This window comes from Dermacentor andersoni, chromosome 9, assembly GCF_023375885.2.
Source record: "Dermacentor andersoni chromosome 9, qqDerAnde1_hic_scaffold, whole genome shotgun sequence".
NCBI classification, from domain to species: domain Eukaryota; kingdom Metazoa; phylum Arthropoda; class Arachnida; order Ixodida; family Ixodidae; genus Dermacentor; species Dermacentor andersoni.
Window position 1 is genome coordinate 29,940,632 of NC_092822.1, and position 15,132 is coordinate 29,955,763.

Sequence of the window (15,132 nt, forward strand, 5' to 3'; positions counted from 1 at the left end):
TACGGGCATCCATGAAACGTCTGGGATGTTGTTAATGGTCGAACACTTAAGAATAAAAACAATAAAGTACTCATATTATCAATACGCGCGAACAAATATAAAATCTCAAGGAAAAAGGTGGAAAAAATTATCACACAAGTGAATGGACAGGCCACTTCTACTATAATAATAATAATAAAAGACAAAATTTAGTTGCTCAATCTGCAATCTTGATGGGTATGTTTCTCCAAGAAAAGTGTCACATGATCTTGTTCACTAACACACTGCCCACGATGTTTGGATAAAATTTCGGTGCTTTTAGCAGGAACATACGTGAAGCATTTCTTATGCCCCTTAGTGACCCTAAATGGGCCATTAAAAGTTTCCAAGAGATATCTTTTTATGTCTTCTTTTTTTAGACAGCCAAATTTCCCTTCAAAGCCGGCCTCATTAGAACATACTTATAACGAACAAGACTCCCCTTCGGAACAACCGAAAAACTTATACTGCAGCTCAGAAAGAGCAGCTTGACAGGCACTTCTCGAGCTAAAAGCTTGCATTATAGGGGAAAGCTATAGATGTACCAGACAATATTGCTAGGAGTGACAGCGGTGTCAAAACACGGGTATCAAAAGCATGAACGCATCCTGAGCGGTTCATCGAGACGTGGTTTTAACGCTGCTTCGCTATGAGGATACGCCATCAACACATAAACATCCCGATGCTTCGAAAATTATTCGATGGCTAGTTGCGCCGTTCATCGCTGAGCCGCTTCTTACTGTGTATACGTTTTCCTTTAATGTGATTAGCATCGATAACATACTTCACGCACCTTTCGGTATCTTTCTTTGTTTCTATTTGTGTAGCCGTTTTCCCGCAAGACAGGCCACTGGGTAGTCCGTAACCGGCTAGAGCACTGGTCTATCCAAAGATATTTTAAATAGAAAGTCTTAGCGCGTTACCAGCACTTTTCCGCATTGGGTATGTGTCTAGTCCCCTACCTATCTCGGAGACAGTGTAGCCTGAAACTGTTGAGATAGCTGCCCCGCAACCCATATCGGCCAATTTTTTGAGACTGCACTATCTCCGAGAATAGCCCATTGTAGGAGGCTTGAGACAAGTCAATAATGAAAAGTGGTCTATATAGGATATATTCTTTTTTATTATTATTAAATGTATTTAAGGATAGGTTAGGATAGGTTGGCGCCTATGTGTCGCGCCGGCTACTCCTATTCTCTTGCGTGATAGTTATCGTCGGAAAGGTGTCAACAATCTCCAAACTGGACAAATAAACACCTGAACGAACATTCACGTATTAAGTCTCAGTACTGTAGTATAAGTTAACGTTAGCGCAACAGAAGTGTTCACGTCGCATAAATACTCCCAAAACCGAAATGTTCACACGCAACACATGAGTTCACACAGCATAAATGTTCACAAAACCAAGGTATTCACACAGAACATGTTGGGCACTTGAATGCCGCACTCTAAATGCAACAAATACAAATGCTACATGGACAGGAAGAGGCAATGAACATGAAATTAAGGGTCCCTATAAGTAATAACAATGCGAGCTATAGCTACTGTATGACTTAGTATTTTTGTGATACTTTTGATTCGTCCAAAAATTCTAAGGCGCGCACAGCGATGATTTAAAGTTTTTCTGTTGTCCATGGACCTAAACGTTTTCCTAAGGATAGCGGCCGTCTATCCAAGCCATGTAATTTTTTCGAGAGATTCTTACGGAGAGAATTGGGATTTTTACAATGTAGAAGAAGGTGTTCGATGTCTTCTTCAGCCTCTTCACATGAGCATGTAGCACTGTTAATTTTTTCTTATCCTACACAGGAAGCTTTTAGTATAGCCAGTGTCTAGTCGAAGCCTGTGAACTGTTGTTTCAAGAGATCGACTACATTTAAACAGAATACGGGATTCTATTCCAGGATCTACATTATATATTTGAGAGTTCTGAGCATCACTTATGAACCATGTTTCCGTGGACAGTCTAACGCATAGTTTGTTCAATAGACATCGTGCATCGCCTCGTCGCTAGAGAAAGTACTCATATTTCAGTCTCTTGATGTTCTGCGCTTGCCATGTGATCAGCTGTTACATTTCCCGTGATTTCACAGTGACTTGGAATCCACTGGAAAGTTACGTCGTGTCGTATACCTTTCTCTATGGCGTATGCCTTCAGTATTTCGTATGTCAATGTGCTGTTTGCTTTACTTAAGATGATTTCTTTTAAGCACAGCAACGAGTCTTCTGAATCACTACGAATTAATCAACGAAGTGGTTCTGACTGCTGACATGTGTAACGTATAGCAGAAAGTATTGCGTAAAGTTCTGCAGTTGCGGACGTTGTAAAGTGGCAAAGCTTATTAGCTATTTTCTAGGTATGCAAGTATATAAAACGCAAATGTAGAGCTTTGTTTCCCGCATCATCCACCGATTTGCACGTGAACGGGATCCACGTACTTTGTGTAAAGATGTGATAAAGTTTATTACTTCGTCGCAACTACGGGCATATCACATTTGCCACCTGCGCGAGGAATCGAAGTGACTATTTCTGGAATTGCTAGTCGCCATGCGGGGTGAGTTGCGCAAGTAGGCCAGTATTCGTAAGCAGGCAGTAGGTTTTGCACCGCCGTATTTCTTCATGTATGCGTACAACGGTTCTATCCTGGAGGTCTTGGCATAGTGTATGATTAGCGTGTTGTGTAGCCAAACGAAACAAGTGACAAGTTTCGGCAGATCTTAGTGCATGAAAAGTTGGTTGGCGGGACTCAGCAATTACCAAAGCGCTGGCAGATGCAGGTGGAACAGCAAGACATATGCGAAAGCTCCTGGTCAGCAACCTTTCAATTGTTTCGCCTAGATTACAGCATTCTTCATGTAGCACAGGAGCAGAGCATGCTATTCTGTCTCTAATGATTGTCGAGTAAATGCGTAATACGTAGAGAGTGAGAGAGAGAGAGAGAGAGAAAGAGATAAAGAGGAAAGGCAGGGAGGATAACCAGATATCAATCTCCGGTTTGCTACCCTGCACTGAGGATGGGAGATAGGGGTTAGAAAAAGGACAGACAGGAAAACGTAAAAAAAAAACGCACGCACGGAGGCACACACACACAAGAGGCGTTCCAGTTAAAGACGTCCACAAAGGCCGGTAGATCTCAAAAAGCGCAATAATGCTTGCACAGCCTTCTGTGACGGTAGGTCCTTTCGATGGTGTAAAATTCTTTTTTTTTTTTCCGATAGCGGTTGGTCGTCCACCTGGTCAGGTTCGTGGCGAAGGCATTCCCTCTGTGGACTGCACGCGTAATAAGAGGTTGAACTACCTCATACACCATTGCGGCTCAAGAGCGTTGTTGAAGCCGTTTCTTGAAACAGCGGTACGTATTTGCTACCTTAAAGGTCCTCATTAGTGTGCCCAGTAATTGTTAAGAAGCTTTTGTCGATATTCCTCAGCACATTGCGAAATTCTAACTCGCACAAGAGTGAGTGGAAGGGACCTTCGTGGAAGTGCCTGCCTTTTAATTAATTGCCTGAACAAAAGCAATAAAAAGACGCAGTTTCGCCCGAATGGCGAAGCATTGATAGCGGCAGTAAAGTGCTAGAGAACTACACGAAGCAAGTTTTATGGGCCGAACATATTGCAGTAAAATTTCTCTTATTAAGTTAGCGAGCATGCTGTCACGGGCGCAGAGGGAAAAAATGATCAGATCTCACTCGATGGCCGCGGAAACTTGCTATCACAGCAATGACGAGACGAAGAGTGGCAGTATTGCTGCGGCGAGCGAAAGCCTCAACGAATCTCCAAATTTTGATTACGCTACGTAAGGTGCGCGAGAGCACAGCGAAAAACAATCCACCAGCCACATCGGCTCGCCCAGCTTTTGCACCCGCCGCAGATTATATGCAACACCTTTAAAGAATATGAGGCATGAATGAATAGGCCTCCAAAGGAGGGAGGACTCGCTAAAGTTGCGCGCTTTCAGCAACAGGTGGCGCAGGAGAGCGGGCGCCATAATATACGTGTCGGGTATTTACATTTTGCAGGGCTTCCCAAATATCATGCGCAAAGGTTTAAAGACAAGCAAACGCCACGTAGCTGGACTAAACCAAGGTTATCGTGCTTCCAGTCACTTGGAGATAATGAGAGTATTATTTGGACTGCACCTAATTACACTATTAGTCTTAATGAATAAATCAACTTCTCAAATATTATAATTAGAGGAAAAGTGTCAGTGAGAACATTGTAGAGCAACACGAAAAACTCCCGACACAGCTTTCGGTTGCTCAGTACGTGCAAGATAAAAGCGTTTTCTTTTTTTTGCGAGCGTGAAAGAAGCTCGCAAATACACGCAAAATTGTTGCGTGACAGTCCGCTCGACGAAGTCGCGACTCGAGCGACTTCAACCAGAGGCGATGCATCTCGAGCGGCAACGTCTTTCACTGGGGTGCAGTGTCTGAATTACAGCGACACGAAACACTTGCTGCCGAAAAAAAAAAAGAATGAAGAATGGGCGAACACCCCCTTTATCACTGGTACCACCACGTGGTTTTCTTATCGCTGCGTTAGGCTGCGCCACCTTCGGTATCGGCGAACAAAAACAGCTAAACACGAAGAACCGCGGTCAGTTCTCATGGAAAGCTAAGCGCTGTAAAAAAAAAAAACGCCGGGTTCCTTGGGAGGAGGCACAGTGAAAGGCAACGTCAGCAGACGTTGTTCTTCGAGATAGTGCCTAAACCAGTCTAATTCGTGTGTCCCGGGTCGTGACACCCCACTAGGGTCTTTTTACATTGTCGAATATCAACCGGCCTTAGAGACGAACGCGCATCCCGTCACCCCGCTTATGCTTTCGCACTGTGACGCAAGCGAAACGTCAAAGCACGGTACGCATAACAGTAGAACAAGCACGCAAGTTGCGTTGTTTGGTTGCAGTGAAGAAAGGGCACGTTCCTTCCGTTTCACGTGGTGAATTGCATTAGTTTCATGTCGCTTTCCACAATACACTCTTATTCCCGATCCAAATAAGTTCCTATGAGTAACTGGACCGTATGCGCAAAAAGAAAATATAAGGTATAAACTCTGTGGAACAAATATCCTTAAAGGTCGGCTCTTCCTTCCGGGGAGCTGCTTAACGCATTAAGTGGAACACCTTCGTTGCGTACCACGCAGGCTTTTACAAAAAAAATTATGGGGTTTTACGTGCCAAAATCACTTTCTGATTATGAGGCACGCCGTAGTGGAGGACTCCGGAAATTTTGACCACCTGGGGTTCCTTAACGTGCACCTAAATCTAAGTACACGGGTGTTTTCACATTTCGCCCCCATCGAAATGCGGCCGCCGTGACCGGGATTCGATCCCGCGACCTCGTGCTCAGCAGCGTAACACCATAGCCACTGAGCAACAGGCTTTTACAAGTAGCGCAGCGTGTTTACAAAGCGTGCCACTTAAACCTATGCGGAACGTCATTATAGTATAGATGATACGCATCATCTCTACATCAGCTGCAGGGATGTAAAAAAGATAAAGACTTGGCCATGTGCTACGTTTCATAACTTGTTTTGCTGAGAAGACTCGCAAGGCACGCCATCTGTCCTAAAATAAAGCAGAAGTCCCTTGGAAATCTACTGGGCCGAGCCACTTACAAGTTAGCAACAAGTAAGCCCTTCCCTTGACGTTGGCTCGCTTACAGCGGATATTGCAACAGTCTTATCGGTATATGGAACAGGCGTATGATACATTACTGTGGCGGGCACACTGCAACAATGGCGGCCCTGTATATCTGGCTGTAATCGAATCTTCAAAGAAATTGAACATGACAACCTTGTGTCCTGTACTTCCCCGTGAAACAGAAGCATTGCGTTCGATTCGTATTAACGTTCGAATATCCACGTGGTTTTGTAGGTGAAATGTTATGAGCGTAAGGAGCTATAAGCGTAACGCAAAAAAAAAGGAGAAAAAGATCAGTGAGGGTCGCTATTGCTTTCAATATATCAAAAAAAAAAGCAAGATATGCGCCACCATCATTCGCAACCAAAGTTTCAGTCCGAAAGTGTTAGCGAACTTGACAGTCCTGGTGCTCGAAGCCACTTTTGCAAGGAACAGGTTCATGCTGCAAAAAACGTTTGCTACATTGAACACGATCTTGAAGTCAACGACGCGGTTGAACGTGACGAAAGACGCAGAGTATGGTGTTGCGTTATCGACCCGTGCTCTAAATCGGGTTTATATAACTGCCAAGTCGGAAGCCTCCAACATCGTTGATTGGAGCCTCGATGTTTACTGGGAATTAAGTATGCACTGAACCAAGTTTTTTAAGGCATAGTAATCTTCAAGCCCACTGGTTGATTTTCTCAGTCAGGCTCTTAGTCATGATAGCTTTTCCGGCATCGTTGAACACGACAACGTCTTAAGGAAACAGAATACCGTGTTCACTCCTCTAAGGCCTACCATCGTGTAAGGCCCACATTCCTACTTTAGAGAGCGAAAATATTCTAAAAAAAATCTCTAAGAGTGACGCGCGTACTCGCGTGCTGATTAGTTCGCACAAGCCACTACGAGGTGGCCCACGTCCGCGTCCGAAAAAATTTATCTGGATCGCAAACGCGTTCATAGTCGGTCAGCAGTGGTTGCATTCATTTGCATAGCTGTCGGAGGGCAGTTGGAGACTTCATGGAGTAGCCATAAGACTGCCTGGTGCATGGCGCGCAACCGGTGAAAAAAAGAAAAAAAGAAAAATAAGTGTGGGTATTACACGAGTAAATGCGGTACGTGGTACAGAGTTTGCGCCCCTGCACGATTGGTAGCAAGTCGAACAAGTTCTAAAGCAGGGCTTTTGTGCTTGTGTATAGCTAAATATTTTTGCTTGTGTACCTTGCTCCGACTTCTCTTGTTTCCTGTTTTTATTTCGAACAAGCTGTACTCTCCGAACTCGCTCAGTATAATAATGCAATTCAAATGTGGGGCCTTTGATGCTACCCTAAACTAAAGGAAATAGGGAAAATATGAATAACTTCGCCCAAATGGCTTTCACCGTGGCCTAATTATTGCTTAGCGTGGCCAGCGTGTACGAAACTGCGGAAGTAAAGTAGTCAGTACTTCCGAACAGCCTAAACGTAAGAATGTTATCAGCCCACACATAAAACCTTCCATTAGTCTCCTGCTCACCCGAGTGCTCGAAAGCGAATTCTTGTTAGTGCTGCAAATGGCATCAAAAAGCTGAGGCGGAATGCAGGAGGTTTCTTTTCCCGCGAAAATAAATGAATTACGCTCCATTGAAGCTTCCTTTCTTTTTACGCTCGAAATAAAAGAGAGAAAGTCGGGTGGAATATTTTAAACCCAATTTTCGAATCTGTCATCGTCTCCAATTAGCTACCAAGCACTCGACGCACTAATGCACTACAATCCACGTCCTTCATAACGGTTCGTCGATTCATCTATTTCAGAGTTAGCTCGCTTAAAGCTCTTGCCAAAGCGCAAGTATAATTGGCTCGAAGCTCGATCTTTTTTTTTAATTTGTACCTCATTGTGCTTCAGTTATGCGTCAAATCAGCTGAGCTCAGGAGTGCGGCTGTCTACTCGGAATATCTTTCCTTTGATTCAAGTTCCGGGAGATGTCGCGGTCTATTATCTTTGAACTACGTTATGCTTTCCGTGAGCTTAAAGCAAGTTACACGAAGCACCCAGCGAAATTTCGATTTTTTTTTTGTTACTGAAGTAATTAAATTCAGTACACAGGTCTCGCGTGCGCACTTCTTTCCTATTCTGTTCTTATACGAGAAAAGGCATCGCGTATCGCGTTGTTTTTGGTGATTCTCTGAGAGTAGTGGAATTCCTTCGAGCGTGCATGGGTGTGTTTCGTACACGATAGGGCCACTTGCCCGGAATATGAGCGTGCTCGGCATATCCGGTAATTTTCTTCAACGTTTTTTTGCTTTCTGGGAGCAATAAATGAATTATCAAATTTTTTTTTTTTTGCAACTCATACTCGATAATCTTGGTCCTCACTTGTGTGTTAAAAGTTAAGCTGAAGCCGGAGCGGTGGGCAGGTGAAGCTTGCCGGCTGAAAACTCGCGACGAAGTTACCTGCTTTGTGTGAGCAGATGGCGTAATCTCGTTCGCGGAAGTTAGTCTAACGTGCGAGTACGTTTGCTTATTTTTCGCGACACATTCTTTTTTTTTTTTTGCGCGACACTGCATAGAACAATTACGCATTAGCAATCCGCATCAAAGCCAGCTAACAATCTCATCGACGTTGTTGTTATTCATAGAATTGGGCGCTAAGTCCTCTGTGCCGAGCTTGTCCTTTCCTTGCTCAAGTTCCGTTGTACGCGTTTCAAAGAACAAAAGAAAGAGAACCTCATCAGAGCGTTGCCCTTTAGTAATCCTGCTTTAAGGATCTTTACGCAATTTAAGCGGCAAATTCCAAGACAATAAAAACAAAGTTACTTGTTTGCGCCGGCATTGACAGAGCTGGCACCTTTGTCCACGACTGCAGCACCGCTGTGTGGCGAATACGATTAGCGAGAGGTAAGCCATATGTGCACAATTACGGCCGCTCATTTGAGTGGAAAGGTTTGTTTCTTTTACTTCGCGGGAAGTTTAATGAAATAAGAGGAACAAATGAAACTTTGATATTTGCAGTAACTGTAAGCTTCAGTATAGTATGGTTTCCATGCTTCTCTAAGTTGCACACTCTCAATGTACTGTGCATGTAGAGGCAGCGAAATTGAGTGCTGGAGTAGATAACTTACAAATACGTCATTAATAAAGAACTGCCCGTCGCGCCTTCCACAAAGTAAAAAAAAATTTAAAATTATACTTTGGGCTTTTACGAGTAAAAACGACGATCTGGTTATGACGCACACGGGAGTGGGGGACTCCGGAGATTTGGACCACCTGGGGTTCTCGAACGCGCACCTACATCTAAATAAACGGGTGTTTTCGCATTTCACCCTCATCTAAATGCGGCCACCGTGGCCGGGATTCAATCGCTCGACCTCGTGCTTACCAGCCCAATACCATGGCCACTAAGCAATCATAGCGGGTTCTAACATAACATATCTATAAATACTTAACTCTACGAGGAAGATGCATTTCAATTCAGGCGACTCAAAGCGTGAAATTTATGAATCCAGTTTAAAGTAAGTAGCTGTGCGCGTTAACTTCTCACGATACTCTTGAGTGACTTCACAGGAAACTCAGGAGTAAACGGTGCATGAAAATAAAAACAATAAAGTAAAAAAACAAGTAAGGCAGGGGTATGATACTTTCTCGATTTATTTCCTTTTTCTTTACGCGAGTCAATTATTCATACACAATCATCGCTTTTCGGCGTGGTGTGTACTTACAGATTCCCTTTCGTAACCGCAATTGTCCCTGCGCCAACATCTGCGTTTTCATGACAGGAAGTCTAGTGATAAAATATCACGGATATGATACGGGATAAGATAAGAAATAAGTCTGAAATGCGACGGCGAGAAGCACAGGCACAACGAACAAAGCAAGGCAACCAGGAAACTCGCAAGCCGTAAATAACAGTTTATATATAGGTCAGCTAACAGGAAAGTCACGCAAAGTTTTCTGACTGATTACTTCGATTACGCATCTGGTGTGCATGTTGGGTTATGTACTTTCAAAAACTTGTAAAGCGCGGTCACGTTTCCATGACGGTGTCTGATTTAATCGTTGTACAGTTAAGAAAAGTAACGTAGGATACGACGTTTGCTAACCTTTGCTCACGAAAGCCTCATTAAAGCGAAAGTATTTAGTCACCTTCCTTCTCTCCAAGGACAGCGTAAATTGGTACAGCAATTGCGATCAACTATGATACTGATCTAAACGCGTATGCGCGCTATTCATATGCATTGGCAACACATTAAATGTCATGACTGTTTGGTAGTTTTCCAGCGAAGATCACGGATTTTTCAACCATGCCCAAACGGGAACAAGTCATGTCGGGTAGGGGATTTTCATGCCGTTTACGTATAGGCCAACTATAAAGTTTTGCAGGACGTAAGATTATTCATGATTGAAAGGAGCTCTTTCATATCACTGACGTTCCTCGATGAACAACAATTGTTGTAAAACAGGTGTCGCTGGAGCCACATTCCGACACGTAGACTTGCCGATGTCCTAACAAACGCAGGCCCCCTAGTTAGAACGTTGGCTTCAGAGTAGCCCTTGTTGACCAATCGTGTTTATGACTGTTGCGGAACTTCTGTTCACTTTTGTTTAGCCCCTGTTGATCCTATCAATGCTCAGTCTTCCGGTCAACTTCTGTCTTGTTTCGACTGATATCCAGACTCATCAAGTGGAGCATTATTAAACCATCCATGACAACTTGATGTTCCAGAACGTTATACATACTATCAACCTGTCGCGCCTTTGCCAAACTACGAGCTCAGCTTGCCTGCTTCAAGGTGTCTTTCCGTGCTATTGCAGTTTACATGTTGCACTAGCGCTCACGTTCGTAGACGCGATATAGCCTCATCACACAAGACTGAGTGAACAGACGCTTCAAGAGACGAAGTTTGGAACGAGTCTTGAGTTTACGGCTAAAAACAAGCGTCCTCGGCACTCAGTCATTCGCTGGAAATTCAAGTCTGCTCGCTTTCTTACCTAGCCTGTTGTTCTGTTCTACAGTTCGCATTAAAGCCCCAGTCCGAGATCGCCCCGCTGTCACCCTATAGTAAGTTCTGCGTCCGTTCCTAATCATGCCTTTCTTCTGCCTCTCCGCTTTACTGTCGTTCACTACCGCTCCGTCGTCAGTACCTCACCCACGATACGTTATACTTCTACCTTTGGCTTTTCTTGCCTCTATAGACTGCTTGCACCTGAATCCTTATCGGCGTTGCATAGTAGAACTCACTTGTCGGGCAGGGTATGTCTGGGACGCATTTCACGCATGTCAAAAGAAGCTAAAGACAGCGCCCCTAGTGAAGCAATGGAATACAATAGTGATGGCGCACAGCGGCAAGTGCTATAATGTGTTTCAACAGTCAACGTTCTTTAAAAAAAACGGGCAGCCACGTTAGCATACGCCAAACAGGGGGAAGGCGAAAGCCCACGCGCTGAAGAAACATTTATTAAATTACTTGACATTCGAATTCGAATGCGTTGCTACTTTTTATTACTTGTGATCTCCTGCCAAAGGTCGTGGGTTCGACTCTAACCGAAGGTCGAAGGTACGACCCCCACCAAAGGTAATGGGTTCGAGTGCCCTAATTAACTCTCTTAACTAACTGCGTCTTAATTAACTTCGCCTTAACACCAAAGGACCAGGACCTTAACACCTTAACAACAAAGGACGCCAGATGGCGTTAGACGCATCGCCCCTCATTGGTGCACGAGGTGAGACCTACGCGAAACCATCGGCATTACTGAATGCCCAGTGAATTATTAGACAATGTACAGCTTCATATCCACTGCCGGTTTCGCTCAGCTCAGCACGAACGCTAGCGTGCACAAACAACGCTTGTCCCAGCAGCAGAAGGCGGAACGCAGCCCTGATTCCGGTACCTAGAGTGTTAAGCGTTGCGCTGACGGTGAGTCATCTTCACTGCGTCATTTTTTTTTCTGTGCTTTCTTTTATTTATCAGCCAAACGCACTCGGCGTCTCTGAAGACACACTAACAGACCGCGCGCCAGCCCAAAGCCGCCTAGGTGGCTTTGGCTATCCGTGAATCGATAGCGGGACGTCACGGTGACGGCGACGGCACGAACAGTACGAATGGACTCGAGCGTCCATGTAATTGCTATCAAAATTATAAGCAAATCCCCCTCCACCCCAAATGCTTCTCAAGTACCCTGGCGGTAGCCGTATAGATTTTATGCTTCTGTGCGAGGTTTAAGTTTTGCCAACTCGCGTTTCGCAGGGCAACGGTGATTATGCTCCCGGTGATGTCTGCTCTGGATCGCTCATTCCGTCCAGGATGTCATTTATTCCACTGCTCGCAGATTTTCCAACAAGAAAGACCCCTATTCAAATCGCTGATCTTTCGCCTGAGAATGATAACATATGTGCGGAATACAGAGGTGTCAGAAACACAACGCTGTGGAACTTTCGGCTACCAAGGGTAAATAATTGCCGCTCGTTAAACTCGGTGCGCTTTTTATGACGGGTCAGCGTTTCGCTGGCATCACTGACCCAAGAAGTTCATTAGACGCGGCTGTTTTAAAACGCATCTTTGGTTGGGGTTACAAGGCCGAGTCGTACTCCACAGCACCGAATTATTGCGTAGGTCGCCGACAAAAGCTCACGTAGTCACAAAAATCCTTCCCGGAGTGTGCGCTTTAAAACAGTGGAGGGCGAGCCCATGTGGTCAGGGGTGAATTTTTTACTACGCGGCAAGAGAGTGTGGAACGAAAGTGCATCCGGATGGCCCTTTTGAGACGTGACTAATGGTCATGTGACTGCGTGCCACTTGCTTAAAAACACAGAATATGTAAGTCAACTGATAACAATCAAGCGTTAAAACAGAAAGGAGTCCGCAGAGTGGTCTTTCAGTGCATCTCAATCAATCTTAATTCGGTTGCTAGTCTTGCTAGTTTGTTGTGTATGCTATGTCCTCATTGGACTTAAAAAAGCGTGACGCGTGGGATAAGTTTACAGCGACGACCTTTAGAGCGTATTTATTTATTTATTTATTTATTATTTTTTTGACGCTTACTGTCCTAAAGCAACACTTATTCAAGGGATGCCAAAGCAGAGTGCCCCGAATTACCTTCTGAGCACCTCGCGTTTTTTAACATGGACTTAAATTTGGCTACTAGAGTGTTTTCTTTTTTTATTAGTCTTGTTGAAACGCGCCGGAAGACGCGCCTGCAACCTTCCCGTTCAGGAGCAGAACGGGACAGCTTATATCGTAGTTTTTGAAACTTTTAGGCTTTTTTGTCGTTCAGTACCATCGTATTTTAATCACCATCGTAATCCACAAGGCCGTAAGACGTCGCCACAGCATCGAGCTTTACTGGCGCACATGGCATGGTTCAAACCCAAGTCCTGTATGCCTCAGCCGTCTCCGAAATTCTCGTCGCGAGGCTTCCCTCTCTGTCGTCGTGCCAAACTATGGCTGCTTTGAGTGGTAGTCAAACGCTTTTCTTTCAATGACCCAGCACGCTTCTAATGGTTGACTCATTTACCAGATCAACTGGCCTACAGCCGAGGCGATATGTGGATTTGTGGCCTAAATAAATCATTTGCAGAAACCTGCGAAATCCCTCTTTCCGGGTGTGACTAAAAGTGGTGACTTTCTTGTTTCCAAGTCGGATGTTCTAATTGATCCCTCTTTGTTGCCTAGCTTGCCCTTACACTGGGAAAAGTGTAAATATACCTTACTTGTCAACCAGGCTGAGCCTAACGGGGCTCAGGTTGGTTGGATTCTCCGCCTTTCTCTTATAATTTTCCCTTTTGCTACAGTCATCATCAAAATACGTGAGTTCATTGAAAGAAAAAAAAGGAATGAAAACAGACAGATAAGTACGGTCAACAAAGCGCACTAATCACGGCATTGGGGCAGCTCTGTTAAAGTCGGTAAATACGTTGAAGTCACGTAACTATGCTAATACGACATTCCTAGCAGGCCGTTTAGAAGCTCGACCGTGTGCGTGGTTTTTGGAGGTTTGTAGAGTCCGTCGTGCCTAGCACTGCAACACATAGAGAACAGTAAAACAGGAAAACAGGCTTCCCAGTCTCCGCAACCGTATTGCTCGCGTAACGAATATTAAACGTGGAACACACGTAAGACGGAACGTCAGTGAATGACCAGTCCCTACAGAGCGTACTAGCGATTCCACAATACCTTGTAAGTGACGTTCACGTGCCGGAAATCGTTTGCGTAAACTAATTAATGGACGAAAATCTTTGTTCTCCTCGGCTATCACAGCGGTATCTGGTCAACCAGCCAAATCGTGGAGTCTTCTAGTTTTATTAAACTCAACAAAATGGGGGGGGGGGGGGCCGGGGGGGTGGCATTAACGCGCTGACGAAGCGCATTTTAAAGTAAATAAACAATGGGGCTCCACATTTCCGGTTCAGCCTATTGCGCAAATGCATGCGTAGGCAGCCCGCAAACACCTGGCGTGCTTCGAAATGCAAGAGGAACATCTCGTAGCCAAAGCGAATCCCGTTGCCCGGTGAAGAAAAAATAAAGTTTCTAGGCCTTGTGTAAAGGCACCCGAACTCTTGCAACCTTGAATAAGTGCTTCCTGATCGGATCACGGAATGACGAATTCAGAAGAATTCGTCTATAGTTTATGTCTATAGCGCCGCCTCCGATATATTGAATTACTCCATACGTCCATTCAGTTGCTTCAGTGTGGAATTATATAGAACAGGAAACGAAAAGATTACATCGCATGCCGCACTCTGCTAAATAACTTCTGTGTTTCCTTGGCATACTCTGCTTGATGGTAAAATCTTTTTGCATTTTTTAAGCCTGGCGTTAACAATTAAAGATAGCAGTGCCGGAACGTAAGCGGAGATCACCACTCCTTTGGTTTTAGATGTGCTAATTTGTACTCTTGTCGTTTAGATTTTGATCGTTTCTTTTATTTTCCTATTATAATTGCTCGATGGTTTTACGTACATGCTAAAAATTTTCGGTTCAGTGCCTGCGTAAAATATGTAAGAAAATAGCTGCACATACATTACTGCCAAGAGATCAATATACCGGACCCCTGCCAAGCTTACGGGTGTACCGTGCAGACTAGTCGAAAAGGGTCCTTCGCGGAACAGCATCGACGACAGACCCCCCCCCTTCTTGTTTATCTGGAGACATTACGAGCGTGCGTGACATTTGTGCATTCGTTCTGGGCTGAGCACGTGCACTCGTTATGATTTCCAAAAATAGGCTAGCGTAATCTCTCCTGCTGCAGGGCGGAAACATATGGAAGCGCGTTTGTCGGTGGTAGTTGCGTGCGTCTTTGTGTTACGTCCAATGCGGGAAAACGGTGCCGGGACTTCCCTCGTCATGGCGTGGCAAAAGAAATGCGCGGAAGTCGTACGAGAAATGTCTGTTTTACCGACATCGCTGGAAACTGAAGGAAACCAAAGCAAACTGCAGACGTCGAAGCGAACTTCAGCTGTACTAATTGGAACGTGAAGATGAGGTACCGTGCCGACGTAATCGACCTTCGCAAG

The 15,132-nt window shown here is 44.7% G+C and overlaps 1 protein-coding gene across 1 annotated transcript in view; it reads left to right on the forward strand.

The window, feature by feature from the left end:
* LOC126527516 (uncharacterized) overlaps positions 1-15,132 on the forward strand; it is a 108,511-nt gene that overhangs the window by 6,146 nt on the left and 87,233 nt on the right. The window lies entirely within an intron of this gene.